At 40.1% G+C, this 21,992-nt stretch overlaps 1 long non-coding RNA gene across 1 annotated transcript; it reads right to left on the bottom strand.

The window, feature by feature from the left end:
• Positions 1-8,834: 8,834 nt before the first annotated feature.
• LOC146891169 (uncharacterized) lies at positions 8,835-21,520 on the bottom strand. The gene is made up of 3 exons (XR_014997783.2): positions 21,228-21,520; positions 10,620-10,810; positions 8,835-9,355 (listed from the first exon to the last, which is right to left on the bottom strand). It is a non-coding gene; the product is annotated as an uncharacterized LOC146891169 (long non-coding RNA).
• Positions 21,521-21,992: the final 472 nt, after the last annotated feature.

Below are 21,992 nucleotides of genomic sequence, written 5' to 3'. Positions count from 1 at the left end.
CAGGATCTATGGTGATAAGCAAAATATACATCAGTATGGACATGGGCCACGGCCGATTCAGGCACCCACTCCTCTGTCCAGAGAGCAATCTGGGGGATCTCTCCAGCAAGATTTTAAAATGGTAATCACTTTGAATTTTGAAATTAGAGAAAATGAAGGAGAAACATTCCTTGGGAGTTATTATTTTAGATCTTTCATCTGTCTCCAAATTAGTGCTAATTTTCTGTGTAGATTTAAAGAAAATTATTGGTATATGAGCAAACATTTTATTTATAGCTTTTGTTGTTTGGTTTGGTTTTGTTCTTGCAGCAGTGATTGCTGTTGCCGAAGAAGCCTGTCCTTAGGGAAGCATCTCATGTCCCTCTAAGGGTTCATCCTGGCTTTCTGAGCCCATGGTCTCAGCATGTACTGGGTCAACACTGCCAAGAAGACATCCTGACATTGAGAGCTGACCTTGTTCATCATGAACAGAGATGACAAAACTAAGAGGCAGTGATGTCTGGCTTGACAGGCTATTGAGAGATTTCTGTGCCTCTTCTTTCAAGGCCAGGCATGCTTTCCATTCCTGGACCTCTGCATGATTCCCACTGCCTTCTAAATCAGATGCAATCTTCACACTGGACCTTTGCTGTGCCCTAGGGCTGAGGGCTGATAAATCTGTTCTCCCACACTGCACCTGAACACAGTGAGACTATGCAATTGCATGCTAGAATTTGACTCAAGAATTGCCGGTTTCTCTGTGGGACTATACACAAATGCAGAAAAAGGAATTCCATTTGCTAAAGGCTTCACTTACTTCTCTTATCTGTTCCACAAAACTCCGTGCCCCAGGACACGCTGAGGAAACTCATATTCCATGATTAGAGGTGCTGTTGCACATTGATGAGAGTGTAGGATTCACTAGCAGACAAAAGGAGGCGAGACTCACAATTTACATATTCTGTTTAAAATCATGCCACCAAAATTCCAAAGGCACACTGCTAGCTTCTTCCATGCTAACACGCACGCTCTTCCTTTGAGATCCTGAAGAGCCTACTCTCTAGAAGCCTCAGGACATCTTCCAAACACTTACCTTGTCTCCTATACAAAGCTGGCCTTCTTCCAAGGCTGCCAGTGACAAGCCTGGCACTCCTGAGATACTAGAGATTCAGCAGTGAAACACATTGCCATTTTTGTCCTTCTGAAGAATAGTGATATTCATGGCTCTTCAGGTATGTTTTACCTATGCCCCGATCATAGTGATAGAACGGAAGCTGCCTGGAAGCAGAGTGTCTCTCATTAGTCTGCTGTCTTCACAAAACTTAGACAACTCAGGTAAGCAGGGGAGAGGAGTCCTCTATTCAACATGGCACCTATTCGAAGGATTCCATTGTTAACCCAGGAAAAAGTAGAGAAATTCCTGGACAAACTGAAGCACATGGCCCTTTGCAGGGTTTTACTGAACTTGCTTGCCAACCCAATGGGAATCTTTCTTGGATTTCATATTTTAGGAACAACAACTTCATTGGCAAGCCAAGCATCCTATTGACAATGAAAGATTTTTATGGCCACTGATGCTCACAGGAAACTCCAGAAGACCAAATGGACTTAGCTCATGATTCATTTGGGCAGAATATCAAAGGAAACTCATTCTCAAACTGATGACTCTCTCCCATATATATAGCACATTTCACTCTCTGCCCATCATTCAGAGAAGAGAATACCAAACCCAACAGGAAATTGACTGCTCTACAGTATAAATAAACTTGGACTTTGCAGGTTGTTTGGCTCTGCTCTCTTTGGTTGGGATTATGAAGGAATAAATCATTGCTGCCATGACAGGGGTGATATGCCATTATGAATCAACACGTTCATATGTCAGGTAGAAAATGTTGCTTTTAACAATTTACATAGAGAACAATGGAGGATTAGAGCACATTAATGAATTAAGTGGCTCTCCTAGGTTCTGCACAGACTCTGGGAAATAAAAATTTCCAGGACAATAAGCAAAAAATAAAGAATCACCTGAGATTTTTCTAGCAGATTCTTTCATATACTTTTTATTCGCTTGCCATTTGTTTTGAAGAATCTGAATATAGTATTCCAGGAGAAAAATTGTTAAGGGCTTAGTAGGAAAAATAAAACATTTTTAATCCCTGAATTATCATAATTTTGCCTTAGAAGGAAATCAGTATGCCTGCCAAGCCCTAGAAGGAAAGCCTCATAAGAACAGTACAATAGCCATGACGTTGAGGGAGAGGAGGTTCAACCCAGGAGAATGATTCTAAATTGCAATAGCCAGAGATTGGTTACTGAAGATCTTGCTTGAATTGCCAAGTTGATTGTTTTGATTCTTTAGAATTGTGAGTCAGAATATGGCACCTGGTTTGGGGTGGGCGAATTCTTCATGCTTTGTGATAAACATCCTACATTCCTGATTTCTTGTTGGATAATTAGCTATGACTAACTGGACTGATTGGGTATTTTATTTGTGAGAAGGGAAGTTATCATAATTTTCTATACAAAAACTTGACGTGCATTTAATCCTTCCCGTATTTAAATGATAGCAATATTACGGATGCCTCCATTCCTGAGGGTTGGAATAGAAAGATAGGAAAAGCCTATATCACACCAAACACTGAGTTACCTTCCTTAAACTTGTCCAGCTACAGCTGCTTTAGGTGTGGATTTTGTTTGTTCATTTCAATCCTACCTGAAAAAATACCTATTGGGATTTAAAAAATTGTCATGTGAAATGCAAATTACATGCAATTATGTATATCTTGGTTATATTTAAAAATGACATTTATCTCATCGTTGCTGGCTATGCAGGCTCTCAGACAAGTTAGCTTACGTTAATAATGAGGGCATTGAAATACAGTATAGTTGAAGATCAAAGGTGTTGTGTTTAAATACATCCCTTTCTACTTCCAAAACCCTGGGTTCAAAGAATACTATGTATAGTGCAGACTTGAGTAGTAAGAGCCTGTGGCTGGCTGTTTTGCTTTTCTGATCTTTAGATTGAACCCTAATATATGAGTCTGACATTTTATTAGTCATGTTACAACTATATTTCCCTGGGATATAGGAGCAAAATTTAAAGTTCTCTTCACTCTCTGCTCTGCAGCTATACAAGGTGATTGTATAAGGAAAAGAGAGAAAATAAGTGGATTCATTACAGTTTAAAGAAAGGGTGATTTGGCAGATGTCTTCTTCCCCACTAGTTCTACAAATGGGTGTACCTGACCCAAGAGCAGTAGAACTTTCCACAAACCAAAGCCAATGTAAGAGAATACCCATAATGATCTCACAGGTATGTTGGGGCAGAAGAGAATTGGGAGCAACGGGAACTGCAAACTTCCAAATCAAAGGTAGATATTGGTGATGTGAAGATTGAGGCTGCCTCTTTCACCTCCTCACCTGCCTTATTCCTGAGTTTAACTCCAGACGTTGGTAGCAGAGGGGGATTTAAAGGATCATTATTCATAGATTAAACAGCTACAGTCCTGCAGATTGCAAAAGTTGGATGGGATGGTGAAAGCTCAACCAGGTACCTTTTATGCTACTGAGACTTTGAGTTTAAAGTAACACAAGCCTGGTTTCCCACCAACTCTTTGACGTTAGACACAACCAAAGAGACTCAAGTCATCAAACTCTTTAATAATGAGAATCAAGTAAGCCAAAAGCCAGAACTTTGGAGAAAGGGAAGGAAAAAAACCTTTCTATTGCATGTGTGTGCATTTATGAGTGTGTCCAATGTTTGTATTGCATAAGCATATTCATGCATGAAAGTAGAGGTGTGCACATGACACACTGACATGTGGAGGCCCAAAGACACCTGTAGATGTCTGTATTAAATTTCCAGCTTGTTTGTCATGGCCTCTTTGTTGTTGGTTGTTGTACATATCAGATGAGCTGGCCCTTGACTTCCAGAGACTCTCTGGCTTGGTTTCCTATCTCAGTGTAAATAGGCTGGGATTACAGACATATGTTTTAATACAGGTTTTATGTAAGTCCTGGAGATTTGAACACAAGTCTTCATGTTTATATTGCAAACACCTTACTATGAGCCATCTCTTTATCCTAGAGTAAGTAGTTTTGAAGGGTCATCAATAATTCAATAGAATTCTGCCAAAAGAGAGATGGAACATCGATTCTTGCTATAAATGACAGCTTCTCAAACTGGGAGTTATGAAAACTAAATAAAAAACTAAAATATTCTTAATATTTATTAGCCAAAGTTATAATAAATTTTTGAGATGATTCAGTGGAAAATCCTAGAAAATATCAAAATAGTAAGAGATAAGAACAAAGAAATATTTTTTAAATTTCTTGATTAGGACCGCCAAATAAAGTCTAATCTGTAAGCGACAGGCATTCTAGGAAGAAAGAACACGGAAATAACATGTTAAAGAATACAAGAAGGTTTCTCAAAACTGAAGACTTCCAAAATGGAAGAGTCTTCCCTCGTCTAGCACGATTGAGCAATCACACCAAGGTGGGTAAGGATGAAGCCCTAGAGAGAAGTATACAGCATCAAACCTCTACAGTTCAACATTACATCCTAGAAAAGAGCAAAATCATTAGTCAAAGCCTTCGGATGTGATATTTCTAAGTTCACGCTTTTACCTGGAAAGTACGACCGGCTGTGTCTCAGCATCACAGCGTTGGCTTGTGAAAGGACTGATCTGACGCTGGAGAAAGGTAAAGTCTCAGGATCACTCAGACATTGGAGGCAATTACTATGTAACGGGACAGGAAGTTAACAGTATAGAATAAGCCGGAGGGCGGGGGAAGAGGAACTCCAGGAGTATTAATAGGGAAACAGCTTCACTGCTTATTAGATTCACCCACCCGGGTGGGAAACTGAGTTAGGGAGTATGAATAATTTAAGTTTTCCAATTCATGATCCCATTAGTTTAAAAAGAAACCTAATCTCTGTTTTAGGTATATAGACTACATACAAATCAAAGAGTTACTGATCATAAATTTGTTTTAAAACTCACTATACATTTAATCTTATTACTTATTATAAATTATAACGCAATTTCATACTACTGAGATTGATGTGCTTATTTATTTTTAGATAAAGAATTAAATCTTAGCTTAATACTTAGTATCTGTGGGCACTAAGTACCTTCAACACATTTCATAGTTGATTGATATTTTGATTTTATAATCATAAATGATAAGAACATTACTTGGCATAAATATGTAACAGGAAATGACCATTTCAGACAGTTGAAAAGTTTATCCTAATTTAAACAAAATTCAATAATGATTTTTCAATGAAATTTATGACAGTATCTCAAGTAGTAATATTTGACAGGGTCTCACTATATATCCCTGGATGACATAGAACTCACTGCATAGACCAGATCAGACTGGGTTAGAACTCACAGAGACCCATGTGCTTCTGCTTCACAAATGCTGGAGTTATAGGCATGCACCCAATACCTGGCAATCAGTAACTATTAAAATAAAAAATTCTAACATAATACAATCCAGAGATCAACTGATTTGATATTTACCTGCTAAGGGATGATAGTAGAAAAATACGTCTTCATTTTCTGTAATTAAATAATTATGTGGCTAGAAGAGCAGAACTTTACATGTACAGAAAAAAATGTAATTTGTAACGTACAGCAATCTTTAATGTGAATCAAGATGCTTCTGGACTATATTTTGACATAACAGCAAATATAGCACACAGGGCACTGTTTGGTATAGCATCTGTGTAACCAAGGCTGCAGGGGACTTGTGAGACCCAACACAGGGGCACACTATCAGAAATACCTCAGATTCACTACCTGTTTTATATTCTTGATAGACTTCGGCTGTTGTGGTTTGAGAAAACTTATTAATGTCATTGTTTCACGATTCTTCTTTCTTTCCCTTGTGGGATCATGACTCACAGTTGGAGAAACTGTGCTTTATGGCAAGGCTCAGTGATACTAAAAGAAGCAAAGGAAATTATGTACTGTGGAAACAAAATACATTGTATAAGAAAATAGATGCTGAAATTAGGGAGCAATTTTGTAATGTTATATAAAGTTAGTAAATGTTTAATACGTGGGGACAAGGACCTGATTTGGTCCTCAGCACCCACATAAAAATCTGGGTATGGTGATATACACAACAGTAATGCCAGTGTTGGTGAGGGAGAGATGAGAAGATCCCTGAAGCTTGCTGCCCCACCCATCTAACAAATAGGTGAATGGTAGGCTCAGTAAGGGACCCTGTCTCAAATAATGAAGTTGAGATAAACTGAGGAAGAAAGTGGGCATCAACCTCTGGCCTTCAGAGTGTGTGTGTGTGTGTGTGTGTGTGTGTGTGTGCGTGCACACGCGCCTGTGTGAATGTGTGCATGTGCACACACACACACAACATACACAGATACACAAAAAGAAATATGTATGCTTCCATTCATCATACACAATGAAAGAAAATATGTGTAAGCAGAGTTCACTGGTTTGCTTGTGGAGAAAAAAATTTATATATAGCCTCAATATTGCAGACAGGACCTTAATTCCAAATTGAAAAATTGTAAAATGTATAAAAGTCATTACAGGAAGGGGAGAGATTGTATGTATGCATCTATATGTGTAAAAGCTAAAATTGTCGTCCTCCAATATCAGGAATCAATGATTCTTATAACTGATCAGTCATAGCAGAGGTGGGTGTTAGCAGATGCATTGAAGAGTGTTGAAAATGGCTTTTCCCCTTGCTCTGGGAGCTGGCGAGCACAGGCAGACAAGGTTTTCTTGCTTGTTTTCATAAGGAATCATTTTACAAATGTTTAACTCTTTTAAACTATGCAGTCATATTGCCTTGACTTTTTTTAATGTATGTTTTAAAAATGCGCATCAGTGCTGATTGGCCACCCCTTTCTACTAGGCCCGCCCCATCTTCGTGAAGCTGCAGGATTCTATACCAAAACTGCCCTTCAGTAATCCAGAGCAGGCTAAGTCAGTGCTGCACACACTCATGTTTCCTAGAAAGTTAAAAATGCATCTTCCTTGTGCGACTGCCGTTTTCAATTCTGAGCACAAGGACGACATGTTATATAACTCGGAGTTTCAACAAACACCTGGAAATCAGGCTGTGTGTGTCGCTCAGATGAGACCAGACAGGAAGAGATTGGTAGTGACAAGTGTTGCCACTTCTCTCTCTGACAGCGGGCAAGTGGTACGCTGTATATACAAGGCCTGATACCACACTCTCGGGATCGGAGAAAAAGAAAAGCAAGTGAAAAATAACGCTTCAGCAAGAGCGATCTGGGAAAATAATGACAAATTGCGCACGATTTAGCTTTGCTCTTAGCTTTTATAAAGACCCAAGAACTATGAACTGAGCGGTTGAGCCCTAATTAAGTCTCTTCTTGATCATCTGCAATGGCAAACCTAGTTCTCAGACTGGTTTTTAAAAGGGCATCATATCATCCTCTAATTTAACTGATCTTTTTCCTGTCTGTCATTTTTTTTGATTCATCATTTTTTTCCAGAATAAAAGGGAGCCTAATGTGATCCATTAAGAAATAAAAAACAATTACGCAATGAAAAAATAATTCAGACGAATTTTAATTAGAGCTCAACGTAATGGGATTTGAATCCAGCACACTGGAAATGCATAGCAAGTACTTTAGCCGTTAAGTCTCACGGCCATTGATTAAACTCAATGGGAATTGAGGAAGATTATTTTGACTACCTGAAGATACCATGTTTTTTCCATTAATGTCAGAGAAATATACTGAAGGACTAAAATATTACTAATAAAAATAAATGTGAAGGTTGTAAATCTCAAAAAATGAAAGTGCGTGTCTCTACCTGGACTTTAAAGTGAGTAGGTGGCATTTCATTAAAACTAAAGCTGAAAACATGCCATATTATGTGTGACCTCTTTAGAAAAGAAACCTAAACGTTTCCACAATTTGTCATCCTTTGGAATATAACAACAATAAACCAGAGACCATGAAATGGGCTGCTGTAGGCCGAGAGAAAAATCACGGAAGTGTTCCAGCCGGGTGTCAGACATGCTTTCTAGCATCCTTGATCACCCCGCTGCCTCCCAGTGGTTTGCGTTTCATCCAGAACATGGGGACAGTGGAGTGTACCAATTTGAATCAGAGACAATGACTAAGCTGGCTAGCTGAAAGGAACACATGCATCAGACTTTCTCCAAAATGGGAAGGTATGTTAAAAGTGAGGGTAAATTCCTGAAGAGATTGGACCTTATTTTCTCTCAGTAAGTGATTCCATGTTGAACCACTAGGCCACATGGCCCTGAGAGAGACCCCTGTCTTTCATAAAAGCTCAGTCAGCCACTGGAGGGAGCCAGCAGGACTCTCTCACAGTGTAGCTGAGTATGATCAACCAGTAGGGAAAGATAATTTTAAAGTGGCATGTAAAGATGACAGAATTTGAACAAAATCCCTTTTATTTATTTATGCCAAAATCTGTGTGAATGTAAAATGCCATCTCCATCATGCCTTATTTATGGTGTGGCTTTGCATTTGGAAGAGAGAGAGAGAGAGAGAGAGAGAGAGAGAGAGAGAGAGAGAGAGAGAGAGAGAGAGGTGGGGGAGGCAGGAGGATGGAAGAAAGAAAGATTTTTGACTAGAGTCTGTCCTGGACCCAGACTGGTTCACATGGCAAGAGACAGAGTGGATATCCAGCTCAAAAGAGAGTGTCGGTCTCAGGGTTCACCTTGCTTATGGCACCCCCATTCCCTGACTCAGCTCGCGTGCCCAATCCGGGCAGGTTTTAAAACCCTTTGCTTGCCACTTCCTGCAGCTAGAAATCAAGCCGGTGCTCTCCCCGTGAATAGAGGAATGTGCAATATGTAAAATTCCTAAGGACAATTTTTATTTATTGCTGTTGCAAACAATGTTTATACAAAGTTTATTAAATATGTCACCCACATTGATTTATCCCAACCAGTCTCTTCAATCACTAATATTTATGTGATGGGTTCAGTTGCAACAATTATTTTATATGCTGTAGAGTATGTTATAACTAGGGATTCACCCTGGCAATTATATCAAAGATAAAATGCTTCCCGAGGACCTCGGGGCAGGCCAGGAAGTATATTATTGGACACAAGGTGGTTTAAACTGAATACCACAACACTAAATTTAGAGCAAGGGATGTGCAGCATCTGAGGCTTAAAAATTAAAAGGAGCTTCTTGGGGTTTCAGGAGTCCCCTCATTTCTGGGAAGGCAGCGATGGCTCTTGTGTTCATTTTCTTTCCCACATGGAAACCTGAGGTCTGGAAACGCTTCCATGTCATTGCTGAATTTCTGTGGGCTGCACCTCTCGGAGGCCTTTACCTAGTGCCCAAAGTGGCAGAAGAGCTACCGTTGGCTCTTACAAACACCTACAAAGGGAACCAGACACACGTCATTTGTAGCAAGGAATTGGCATCTGCTGAGTGGAGCGGCAGAAGCATTGTTAACAAAGAAACCAGGGTTCACTAAAAAGCCCAGATAACCACTGAAACCATAAGATGACAAACCCAACACACCACACACACACACACACACACACACACAGAGAGAAAGAGAGAGAGAGAGAGACAGAGACAGAGACAGAGAGAGACAGAGAGAGAAAGACTTACTTAACACCCACAGTTGAATGCTGCTTCTGTTCCCTAAGAAAGCCTAAATAGGCTTTTGTTTGGCAAAATTAACTTGAGAGACCCACTGTAGTTCAGAGTGTAAGGCCTGGGGCAAGATAGGAAGGTTGAAGCAAAACAAAGAGGCAGTTACAAAGTTCTGTAAAGGAGCTGACTGTATTTGGAGGGGTGAGGTCCCTGGAGGAAGAGAAGGGAGAAAATTTGGGACTTAGGAAGAGGAAAGAGCTAGCATTGGAGGAGTGGAAGGAAGGACCAGGAAGGTGCCCTGTAGGGGGCAAGGATAGGGGTTGTGACCTTTGGACACATGCCTGTGTTTGTCTCATTTTCGAAAGTTGTCCTGTCTTTTAAAGTCAGCCTTTGCCAGTATTATTTCCCAAGTCTTTTCCAAATTGGAAGTCTAAACTGAAATAAACAGTTACAAGGAAGTAAATCATTAGCATGAGCAAATGGAACAGTTACTGTGGAATCGGGAAAAGCCGCACAGAAAATGCAGCTGTTTGATCCCTGCTCTTTGGGGCCCTTAGGGTATCTGACAAGACCAGAAAAGATGTCCAAAAGAGGCTGGGCTCCACTTGGAAATAATCCAAGTCTCAGAGAAGAGAGGGAACACCACCACCTGAAGGAAGAGGCTAAAGTCTCCAGGAGGCGTGGAGACAGCTGATGTCATGATGACCAGGGCCAATGAGAGAGAGAGACAGCACAGCATTACAGATTGGTACCACCCCTGAGTCCCAGGTTGGGGTATAAGAGGCCTGTCCATCCCCTCAATACACAGGCCAGCTTTTGATTCTTACCTGGCTCTCTGAATTTGTGCCGTTGATTCTGCACCTTCTCGCCCCCTCTCTGAAGAGGTTACTCACTTGAACTTTGTTCCCTGCAACCTCTGGCACCCAGTGTGGGGCTTGAACCCATGACCCTGAGATTAACAGTCTCATGCTGTCTGAGTTTATCCAGGGTATGGACAGGTCTTTTATACTCCCTCTCAGGAACTAGGGGTGGTGCCTACCTAGAATGACGCGGTTTCTCTCTCTTATTCGCTGAATTCGTCAGGATGTCAATAGTCTCCAGGCTTCCCTTCCGATTTACAGTTGGTTCATAGGGAAGTTACTAATGCGCATGCCGGTTTACTGCCGCTTTCCCTCAGCTGTTGGTCTCCTCCTACAACTGCCATTACAACTGTTGGTTCCCTGCTCTCACCTAGAAGGGAATCAGAAACAATTCATTCTGAAGCCAGATTTGAGTGACCATGCCTTGGAAACACACATTTAGGTTACTCCTAGTTCCGGGTTCAAACCTGGAAGCAATTTCATAGAGCTTTTATTGTAGCAGCAAAGTTCAAAATTAAGACATTTTAGAAAATAAAGGCATAAACCATGAGGCAGGTTGCAGCCATTCAGAAAAATCCTGGCTGTAGGCCTCTGATGCTTCTTTGGGGTATATTTAACCATTTGATTCGTAGAGAATAAGATTTTCAGTTGTTTCTATTTTTATCAGGCCATAAATTTTGGCACAGAGGTGGGCAATGAATGGTTCTTTAGGGAAACTAAAGATAACCCCAAGAAACTGCAACTAGGCTTTGTATCTGCAACACTCTAACCTCTCCACAGTCATTGAAGTCAGTTGGTTAGGCTTTGTAGACACAGCTTCTTCTCAGACATTCTCACTCACATCATCTAAGAGCTACCTGACATTGGCACAGAAGAAGTTCTGCTTGCACGCATGTTGTCTTCGACTCCAACTCCCATCTTCCCTTCTGTTTGTTTTGTTGGGGAAGCATTTCTATTTCTGCCAATAGAGGTCTAGAGACACACACTACATCTTTTCATTGCATGTCCCTGGGGCTCAGTTCCAAGGCCCCTCACATTTTACAGCCCCTTGTGCTGAGCAGTAGAGCTACAGACATTGAGCATCTTGGGTTGGTGACCACTAGCTAGTCTAAAAAGTGAATCGTTTCCAAATACACCGCTGTGAAACTGACTATTCTGTCGCCACCTCTGCTTAGAAAAGCCATTTCTCAGGAGCTTCATGGATTTGAGAACCATTTATTGAGTCAGTCTTACCCTAAGCTTACAGTTGCCTGCAAGAACACAGGGATGCACTGTCTATATTATTATAAGGGGAACTCAAGAGACAGCAGAGATAGATGCTAATCTTCCCAGTTTACCTCATCATCGGATGAAAGGACGGACTTCTATTTGCCCATCAGAGTTTCAATTTTTCCCTTATATATTCAGAGAACAGAGTTCTCCATGAGAGACATTTCACAGAACCTAAAAAATTCAAGGGTCCCATTGTGTCTACAAAAGGAAGATCTTTGTGAACAAAAATATCCTTTTTATAATCTTTTTGTGTGAGTCTTGGTTTGCAATCATTAACATAGACTGCACATTCAGTGGAACAAAGCACCCCAGGACCAAATTTAAGATAATATTACTAATGGAGTAAGATTCTCCAAATGTCTGAGCCCTATAGAGCTATGATGACAGGGCATTTGGGGCCCAATTTATATAGTGCCTCTAAATTTCAGAATACATTGAGTCAAAAGTCTGCATTGCTATATCTAATTCCCATGAGTTCTTGATATATGACATCTGGGTGGAATTTTCTAGGAATTATATATCTTAAACCATGATAGCATTCAATGACTTCCAGATGTCTTGATAATGACGGGCCACTACCTCAGGACTCCCCACAGATTCTCTCCCCTTTGACTTATCATTGTGTTGTATGGAACCTGCCTGTTTGCCACCACCTCTGAATGAGACTTTCACCACTTACCCAAAAGGAATCAGGTATTCTTTTTATTGACACAGAGAAATGTGAATGACATCTTCCAAGTGCCCAGAAATATCAAATCAGATTCCTATTAGGCATTAAAGCCCAGAGTGAGTATTTCATGCACTAGAGTCTTCCCCCTCTTCTCATGGACATAGTGAACAGGGAGAAGTGGTCACAGGGTGTCCAGACCTCACTGTGCCATACCAGGCAGAGCTCTTCCTGTCCAAGTGTCCCTTGGTCTTTCTGCTGTTGCCCTATATTTGATCTCAGATGCAGCACCCTAGACCGTCACAAAACTAATTGTTCATGTGATTTCCTTTCTGAGCCAATGCAGATGTCCCTTTCTGTAACAATTTAATTAACACTTTAAAATAATGATGCATTAATTAATGCCAAATTACAATGAAAATCCTGGAGAATTACACTTTATATCAACATTAATGCAAAATGAGTTCCTCCTGGATAATTTTTCTTACAACGAATACAAAAAGAGATAATACTAATTAGGCCATCAATTTAAATTTACCATCATTTCAATCCATGTCATTTATCTGTTGCCTTGCACAAAACAATTGTGGCCTACCATACGTTTGCGCAGGCAACAGGGCTACTTGCCTAGCAACCAGACCTGGGTCATCTTTAAGATACTGTGATACAAGTTGGAAGTTTGCATTCTGATTCTAAGTTATTAAAAACAGATCATGTGTGTATGTTTGTGTTGAGAGAAAGTAAGAGAGAAAAAGCTTTAATGAATTAAAATTCTCTGGTCTGAATAAAGTAAAATATGCAGTCCTGCAATGTGCGTGGCATAGGCGTCAGGTTCTGCATGTCAGGTTGCATCTAATTTGGCTTATCTCTGCTCTCAGGGTCAGGACCCAGGAGTCAGAAGGCTTGTAACCTCCATGGGGTCATGTCTTCCTGATCAGACATAAATCACACCTTCTCATCTCCCAAAGTGACACCATTTGAACCTGTTGCAGGTCATTTTCGCTGCTTCTATTACAGGAGGCAGCAAAGGAGAAGGGCTTCAAAGGTTAATTTTGTAATGTTTCCTGAAGAAAGAGGACTGGATGATGAACCCTCTCATGCAGCTGCCTTCTTTCTAAAGTGGCCCTTTATATTTGCCTTCCAAATTCACACGCACGCACGCGCGCACACACACACACACACACACACACATACACACACTCAGGATCTAGAACATCCTGGATCTGAAAAATTTGTTATTTCTAAGTCAAAACACCCTTGACTAAATGCTTTCACGAAATCATAAATATTTTGACCTTGGATAGCCTTTGAACCCAGTGTTTGTGGGCATTATGTTTCACTTATTCTGAGTGTCCTTTCTTGCTTTCTTGCTTTCTTCCTTCCTTCCTTCCTTCCTTTCTTCCTTCCTTCCTTTTTTGACAAGAAACTTCAAGACGATGGGATGATTTCTTTTACCTTTTGTGTTTAGTAATTCTGACATATATTTTGCCATGCATTTAATGAGGTAGATATTTACAGTACTTAAATGGGAATGGGAATTTGTTGACCAGACCAAAAATCTTCCAAAACAAGAATCTTCAGTTTTAGGCAGGGAAGTAACAGCCAAATGTGCCCATGACCTGCGCACCTCCAGGACATCTGAGTAGATCTCTTTCTCCCCTTAGCCAATTAGAGCTATTGCCTTTTAAGATCTTTATTGTTTTGTTTTCCCTTGTTCTGAATCAGCTATGGAAATTTCTGCTTGCCCAGGTGGTATCAAAGTAAGTAGGCAACGAGCCTAAATGAAGTCTGGCAGAAAGAAATTAATTTTAAAAAATCAATAAACTCTGCCTTTGTTTTTATTCAGCTTTAGGGGAATACATATCAGTGACATTTACCTTGGACTATGTCTCCAGGCCTGTAAAAACAAGAGGGTGGCAGAGCAGATCAGGTGGCACAAGCCATCCATTCCACCTCCTTGATCTGGTTGATGGCCAGGTAGGCCATGATAGAAATCATTGAAAACTTGCCCTTGAAATACTGTCTGGCAGCTTGTAAGGAGCTACCAGGACATCAGAATTAGGCAACTCCATGCATGCTTTCAGGATGCACCTGTGAACTTTGTTTGGTGATCGTCTTATTTGATTAGATACTTCAGATTTCTTGGAGCAGTAGCAGAGATTAGACAGGACTCAACTCATTACCTCAAGTGATGTTTAGTAGAATTATTTTTCTTTCAGCACCAGATTGTCACCCTGCCCAATGCCAGGGAGTAACAAAAATGCTATATATGTTAAAGGGCAATTGAAGGTGGGACTGATAAATGGGCGCACGATCAGGTCATGTATTGAGAATGAATGTTTCGAAGCCCACTCTTTTATAGTCTCCCCAAAAGATTATTATAAAAAAGGGGGACACATAGGTTATTTCTCACAATGAATGCAATTTAATCCTCTAAATTTCAGGATTATTTTGAAATAGCTAGACAGTGGATGTGGTGTTTCTCATGTACTGGAAATAGCAGCTTCTAAAGAAAAATGTCAATCTTATTTATTGATTAATATTTCCAAGTTTCTCTACTCACAGAGCCTACAAGAAACTCTGGGTCAAAGTGATCAAATCTCTGGAACTCACAGGAATTCTCATCTTAGCATTACATTGGGCAAGCTACCTGTCTCTCTCTAGAACTCCAGTGGTCTCATCCCTGAAGATGATAACATGAGTGATGTTAAAAGTCAAATAAAAGTGCTTAAAAGTGTCTTACACACTTAGTCTGGGCTCTGTAGAGGATTTAAAATTTTATTGGTTGGTTCTGTCAATATAGATGGACAGTCTCAAGGTCATGGCAAGAAAAGATGACCAGAGACAATCTCTACCCAGAAGAGGGTCACAGGGTAGGGGATCCTTCAGGTATAAAAGTAGGTCATTAAAGTTTACCATACTTAAATATATCTATGACCAAAATGCTGTACAGTGGAACTAACAAAATATAAATTGATAATGACTGAGGATCAGGAGAGGCATCTATAATACATAAGGAAATTTCAAAGAATAAAAAAAGAAAGAAAAAGAAGAAAAAAAGGCAGAAAAAAGTAAATAAAAAAAGATGTTACCAATTTAAGCAACAAGAGCAGAGATTGCATAAAGGTGGGTTTCTTGTCAGAGAAACAATCCAGTGTGGTTGGATATGGCACAGTAGATTTTATAACAGTCTCTTTATGAAGACATCAAATTGGACTAACAAGATTATGGAGATAAGATTGATCAATATGTTTATTTAATGTATAATTCTGACCATTTGGCAAGCTCTAGTGACTTAGGCAGACTGTTCCACAGCCTCACTCTAAGCATTTATCTCAGAGACTCTGGCATGGATGTGAATCAATATGGCATTTTCAGCCTCCATATTCCATCAAGATGGAAAGCAAGAAGGACTACTGGACATTCTGCCAAACATCAGTCCTAGCAACAATAAGAGAAAAATGGAAAGAGACTCCAGGGGCACCCAGCACCACAACACTGTGGGACAGCAGTGTGGGAACATGCAGGAGATCCGACTGCTGTGTAATTGGCTGGATACACACAAAAAAGTGTGACTGACATCGCCCAAAGTCCAGGGTGATTGGCTATGAATGTGAACACATGAACTAGGGGTGAAAGTTTTAATTTTTGTTTTTTATCTTTCCTGCTATTATGTACTGGCCATGAGTGCCTGTCTTTTAGCGGTTGGCGCTGACTTTGGGTATTTGGGTCTGAGATGTCAGATCAGGGTGAGAGAACAAGGGATAAAGAACGATGGTGGGCAGAATCTGCACAGCAGCTTTCTTTGCCCAGCCGCATGCACTTCCTTCTGATCCACGGGCCTGATGGACTGTGATGCTGGGCTCTTCTACTGGCTTCGCTACTAAGTGAAGACTTTTTGAGAGAACGTTTTGGTGGCGTTACAGTCAAATAGAATAGGCAGCACCAATAGTGTGATCATTTTGAGTTCCACTCTAGGATCATACTTCCCTTTCTTCTTAGACTTCCCTAGCTTCGCTGAAGGAGGACTTGAGCAACGACTGCAGTTCTTACCCTGCACAGACAACAGCAGAGTGGCAGATGCACAGAAGAGGATGTAGACTTGGGGTCTATAACAATGTGTCTAACTTTTGCACTCATCAGTCTCATAGAGTATTTGCATTGCAGTGGGCAGCACATAGCTCTGCGAATGCATGCTTAGGACAGACGAGTAAGCTAAAGCATCTGTGAGAAAAGTCCATGTGATGGGGAAATACTTACTAGGCTGATGGTAAGGTAGAGTTCGGTGGGCACAGCCAAAGAAATGTTTAACAAATTAAAAGATCAGACTGAGAAACTCTCCCAGAAGGCAGAAGAAAAGAATGAAGAGGTGGTACCCAAGAAAACAAAGTGGTATAGAAGATGGAACTATCATTATCTAAAGGCCCAGGAGGAAGAGAAAAATTATGAACTATTTAAAAAAAAATAATGGAGAGAAATGTTCCAGCTGTTTTGAAAAGTGAGAGACCCAAGAATGAGTAATTATAGAACACCAAACAACAGAAGTAAAGAAAACTCACACGGGAAGTAAATCATTCAGCAAAAAACAAATTCTACTCCCTGCCAGAGGGGAAGAGCTGCTCCCTTGTCAGCAGGACAAGACTGGGGTAGACAGCAGGTCCCTCTTGGCTGCTTTGGAAATAAACAAAAGCACCATTTTAAAATAATGAAAGGAAAAAAATGAAAAATAATTATGAAGGTGTTTTCTGTGGTATTGTTTGTAATAGCAAAATATTGCAAATGACCCATGCACACATATCATGGCACATAGGCAAATATCCTCATGAAGGAATATCTAAGACAACACACAAACAAATTTATAATAAGACACTGTCCTGGAAATAGCAGAATATCTAGATAGAAACAGGATGATCTTATTTTTATTTAAGTGGAATGACTGGGAGAATATAAAGGAATGACTTAGCTTTTCTTTCAAGAACTATGGGGTAAAATTATGTTTGCATACTCCATCATCCACATCTTCTCTATTGCTTTTCCTGTTCTATTTGGGCAGGTGGGGGAGATAACCAATTAAACTTAGCAAATACAATTCTTCATTAATTCAAGAACAAACTACTGTTTGGGAGTGATTTTTAAACCCCGGGAAGTTCCTACAGAAGTCTTGGTGTTGTGTCATAACTCTGTCTAACACAGAGGCAAGAGGATGTGTTGAATTGACACTCAAGAAAAATATACAGAAACCTGTTAGCAATCAGGCAGCAGATAGGTCTTTGGCATATCTGCTCCCTGATTGCTAACAGGTTTCTGGCTTCACTGCCCTGTGAATTATCAATTCCTAAATTTAGTCTTGAAAGCACCGTGAGTTCTTCCCTTCTAGAGGGATGTTGTGATACAAAAGGCAGATATTTATACCATGCATCCAGCGGCTCCGGCTATGAAAGCACTTCTGAGCCGATTTGTAGGTTTGTTCCTGTGCCCACATGGTGAGCCACAGATATTTTATTTTCAAGAAAAACATGTTCTACAAATTCTTTTCCCACCTGTGTCATTAAGCAAAAGTAACTCTGCTTTATTCACCACTAACCTCTGCCTGAGTCCTTTTGAATACAGGTTCAAAGGCACATTCCATGAATATAGCTTTTTCCCATGTGTGTTGAAACCTGCTGGCAAAATATGTGTTATTTCATTCTCCTATGGAAAAATGGGCCAAGGCTAGACAATTCACAATAGAAACACAGAAGCAATATCGCTATGAAAAAGTGCTCAGCCCATAAAAAATAAATCTACTTCTAAAATGTCAAATACTCTTCTACAAAGATGGTGCAGATCCCTGAAAGAATGCTGGTAAGATAGACATCTTCCTATAGGGCTAGTAAGCTTTCCTGAAAACGTCATCACCAAGTACACAGAAATAAAATACTATCCTTCTCCTCTAGCCCAAATTGGTAGAAATCTACACTAAAGTGATTGCTAGGTTTGTAGTTAAATGCTCCGTTACTGTTTAAAGATAAACAATGAGGGAGTGACTAAAGAAATTGTACACTACTAAAATGCATTTTAAAAGCATTTAATGGGACTGCTGAGTGGGTTTAGCAGGTTAGTATACTTGCTGCCAAGCCTGATCACCTGTGTTTGATTCTTGGCATCTATGGGGTGAACACAGAAAACCCGTGCCTGAAAGTAATTCTCTGACCCCCATGTGCATGCCGTGGTGTACCTACATGCACAATTTTTTAATTGTATTAAAATAATTGTAATAATACATTTTTTAAAAAAAAATTATTTATTTTATGTCCCAGATGCAGTTACCCCTTCTTTCTCTCCATCCAGTCTACCAACTCCTCCCCACTATGTTCCCACCCTCAATGCATTCTTCTGTTTCTGTTCAGGAAAAGGCAGGTATCCCATGAGTATTAACAAAACGTGGCATCAAGTTGCAGTAAACCTAAACACCTCCCAATGTATTAAATCTTGGCAAGGAGACCCAGTATGGGGAGCAGAGACCTAAAAACCAGTAAAAGAGTCAGAGACAACCCCTGTTACCACTGTTAGGGGTTCTGCAAGAGGACCAAGCTACACAACTCTAACATATAGGCTGAGTGTCTAGGTCAGTCACATGCCGACTTCCTGGTTGTCACTTCAGTCTCTGTGAGCCCCTAGTAACCCAGGTTAAGTGAGTCTGTGAGATCTCTTGTGGTGTCCTTGATCCATCTGGCTCCTATAACCGCTCTTCTAGAGGATTCCCCGAACTCTGCCAAATATTTGGCTGTGGGTCTACATCTGTTTCCACCAGTTGCTGGATGAAACCTCTCTGATGACAACTTGGCTAGGCCTCAATCTATGTGTGTAGTGGAATATCATTAGGTGTTATTACATTGACTTTTTTTTTTTGCTTCCAGTCATGCTTGGTTCTATCCTAGTCTCTGGGTCATCTAACCTGTGGATCCTAGTGCTCCAGGCAGTGCCAGCAGTGGTCGTACTCTTCTTGCATGGGTTTTATGTTAGACCAGTCATTGGTGGGACACTCCCTCAATCTCTAGGCCACCCTTACCCCAGAATGCCCCACAAGCAGGACAGACTGTAGGTTGAAGGTTATGTGGCTGGGTTGGTGTCCCACTCCCTCCACTTGAAGTCTTTCCTGATCCATGAACATGAGAGATCTTTCCACCTTCTGATATCTTCTCCAAATTCTTTCTTCAAAGACTTGAAGTTCTTACCATACAGGTCTTTCACTTGCTTGGTTAGAGTTACATCAAGACTTTTGTGTATAGGAAGGTTATTGATTTTTTTTAAATTAATCTGGTGTATATTTGTTGCAGAATATTCCTTTATAGTATGTGAAGATGTTTCACTGTGATTGGTATAATAAATAACTGAATGAGCAATTGGTAGGCAGGAAGAGTTTAATCAGGACTTCTGGGAACAGAGAGAGTTCTGGGAAGAAGAAAGGCAGTGTTGCCAGCTAGATGCAAAGGAATCAAGACATGCAGAAGGAGAAGTCATAGCCATGAGCCTTGTGACAGTAAATAGCTGACTAGAAATGAATTAATTTAAGTTGTAAGAGTTAGTTAGAAAGAAGCCTAAGCTAAGGCAGAGCTTTCATAATTAATAAGAAGTCTCCATGTGGTTATTTGGGAGCTGGCATATGGGACAGAGAAAGACTGGTTACATCCATCCATTTGACTAATGATGTTTATTGACTGTAGGTGTATACTATAATATCCTCTGCAAATAATGATACTTTTACTTCTTTCTTTTCAATTTATATCCCCTTGATCTCCTGTAGTTGTCTTATTGCTCTAGATAGAACTTCAAGTGCTATATTTAATAGGTATGGAAAGAGAGCATAACCTTATCTTGTTCCTGATTTTAGTGGAATTACTTTGAGTTTCTTTCCATTTAATTTAATGTTGGCAATTGACTTGTTGTATATTGCTTTATTATGCTTAGGTATTTTAGGTATATCCCTTGTATCCATGATCTCTCCAAGACCTTTATTATGAAGGGGTGTTGGATTTTGTCAAAGATCTTTTTCAGCATCTATTGAGGTGATCACATGTTCAGCTTTTTTTAAATAACACATTTATTTAAAAAATATTCATTTTATTATTAGTTATGTTTTGTGTCTGGGTGTTTATATGTGTACGTAGATGCAGATACCCCAGAGACCATAAGAAGGTCCATCCCCTGGAGCTGGAGTTTGAGGTGGCTAGGAGCTGCTGCAGCTCAGTCCCCTGAAGAATAGTAAGTGTATTTAGCTGAGTTATCTCTCCAGCTCCTCAAAAGTTTTATTTTTTAACCTCTAATGATATGGGATAGCAATGTTAAGTACTATGAGATAATAATGGAAAACTAGAGCCATAAGGTTTTCATTTTTAAACTATTTGACATTTAGGAAGAGGACCAGGATAAACACCTGAACTATGAACAGGGATTGTCTCTGTATGGTGCTTATTACTGTTACTGTTGTTGTTCTGAAATTTTTCTTATTCTTTTAAGTTAAATAGTTATTTTGTTAAAAAAGAATCAATTTCTTAAATTCCTTCAGTGACATATTGAGTTATCAGATAACCTGATATTAAAACATACACAGTGTATCATACTACACGGCCATGTAACACACACACACACACACACACACACACACACACACACAGAGGGAGAGAGCAAAAGATATCTGCCACCTATGTGAAAATCAATTCTGTAAAACATACACAGTGTATCATACTACACGGCTATGTAAAACACACACACACACACACACAGGGGGAGCGAGCAAAGGATATCTGCCACCTTTATGAAAATCAATTCTATAATTTAAAAACATGATTACATAGCTTAGACTTACCTGTTTATTTTACTATGAAGCTGCCTGCGAATTGCACAACATTGGGTCCATGACTATGAGGAAGCAGGAATTGGAACTGAGAAAGACTGAGAAGTACAAGTTAAACTCCTGTCTCACTGGTCGGCTTGGTGTGTCGGAGACTTACTGCTCCCTGAATCAGTTTCACCCACCGTCTTGCTCTTGACTTCTCCTGCTGTTCTGATCTGTCAAATGCTAACTCTGCAAGGAGTTATTGCTCCATTGTTCCTGTGTTCTGAACATTCTGACTTTTCTCCATGTTGTCGTTAAGGACTTTTCACCTGACCATTAAAACATGGTTAGGTTGCCTAGTAAGTTGCTTAGTTACCCATATACACAAAGAGAATTTCCTCCTTTCCCTTACCCCAAATTTACCTGGATTATTCCCTTGAATAAAAAAGACTTGATCAGAATCCTGTCTTGTCTCCATCTCTTGTGTCTCTTGTCCCATCCCATTCTCACTTCTTTCCCGCAGGCCAGGGCATTGGTGAGCATTTTCTTTTACTGGAAGCCAAGGGGAAGCCATTGTAGCTCTCAGACTCCAGAGATAAGAGAACTAGACAATTTGAGTGTTTGTCAGTGTCTGACTGGCGAGGTGATAGTGGAGAACAAGACACTCAGATAGAAGTCTACTTCAATAATCTAGAGAGGGTGACCTACCACTAAGTTGAGGTTATGGGCTGGAATGCAGATGAGGTTCAGAAAAATATTTAGGCAGACTTGACAAAGTGGAGTAGATCAATTATG

Source organism: Myodes glareolus, chromosome 17, assembly GCF_982192425.1.
Source record: "Myodes glareolus chromosome 17, mMyoGla1.1, whole genome shotgun sequence".
In the NCBI taxonomy this organism is placed as follows: domain Eukaryota; kingdom Metazoa; phylum Chordata; class Mammalia; order Rodentia; family Cricetidae; genus Myodes; species Myodes glareolus.
Note: the sequence above shows the minus strand (reverse complement) of the source record. Positions and strands in the feature narration are given on the sequence as shown.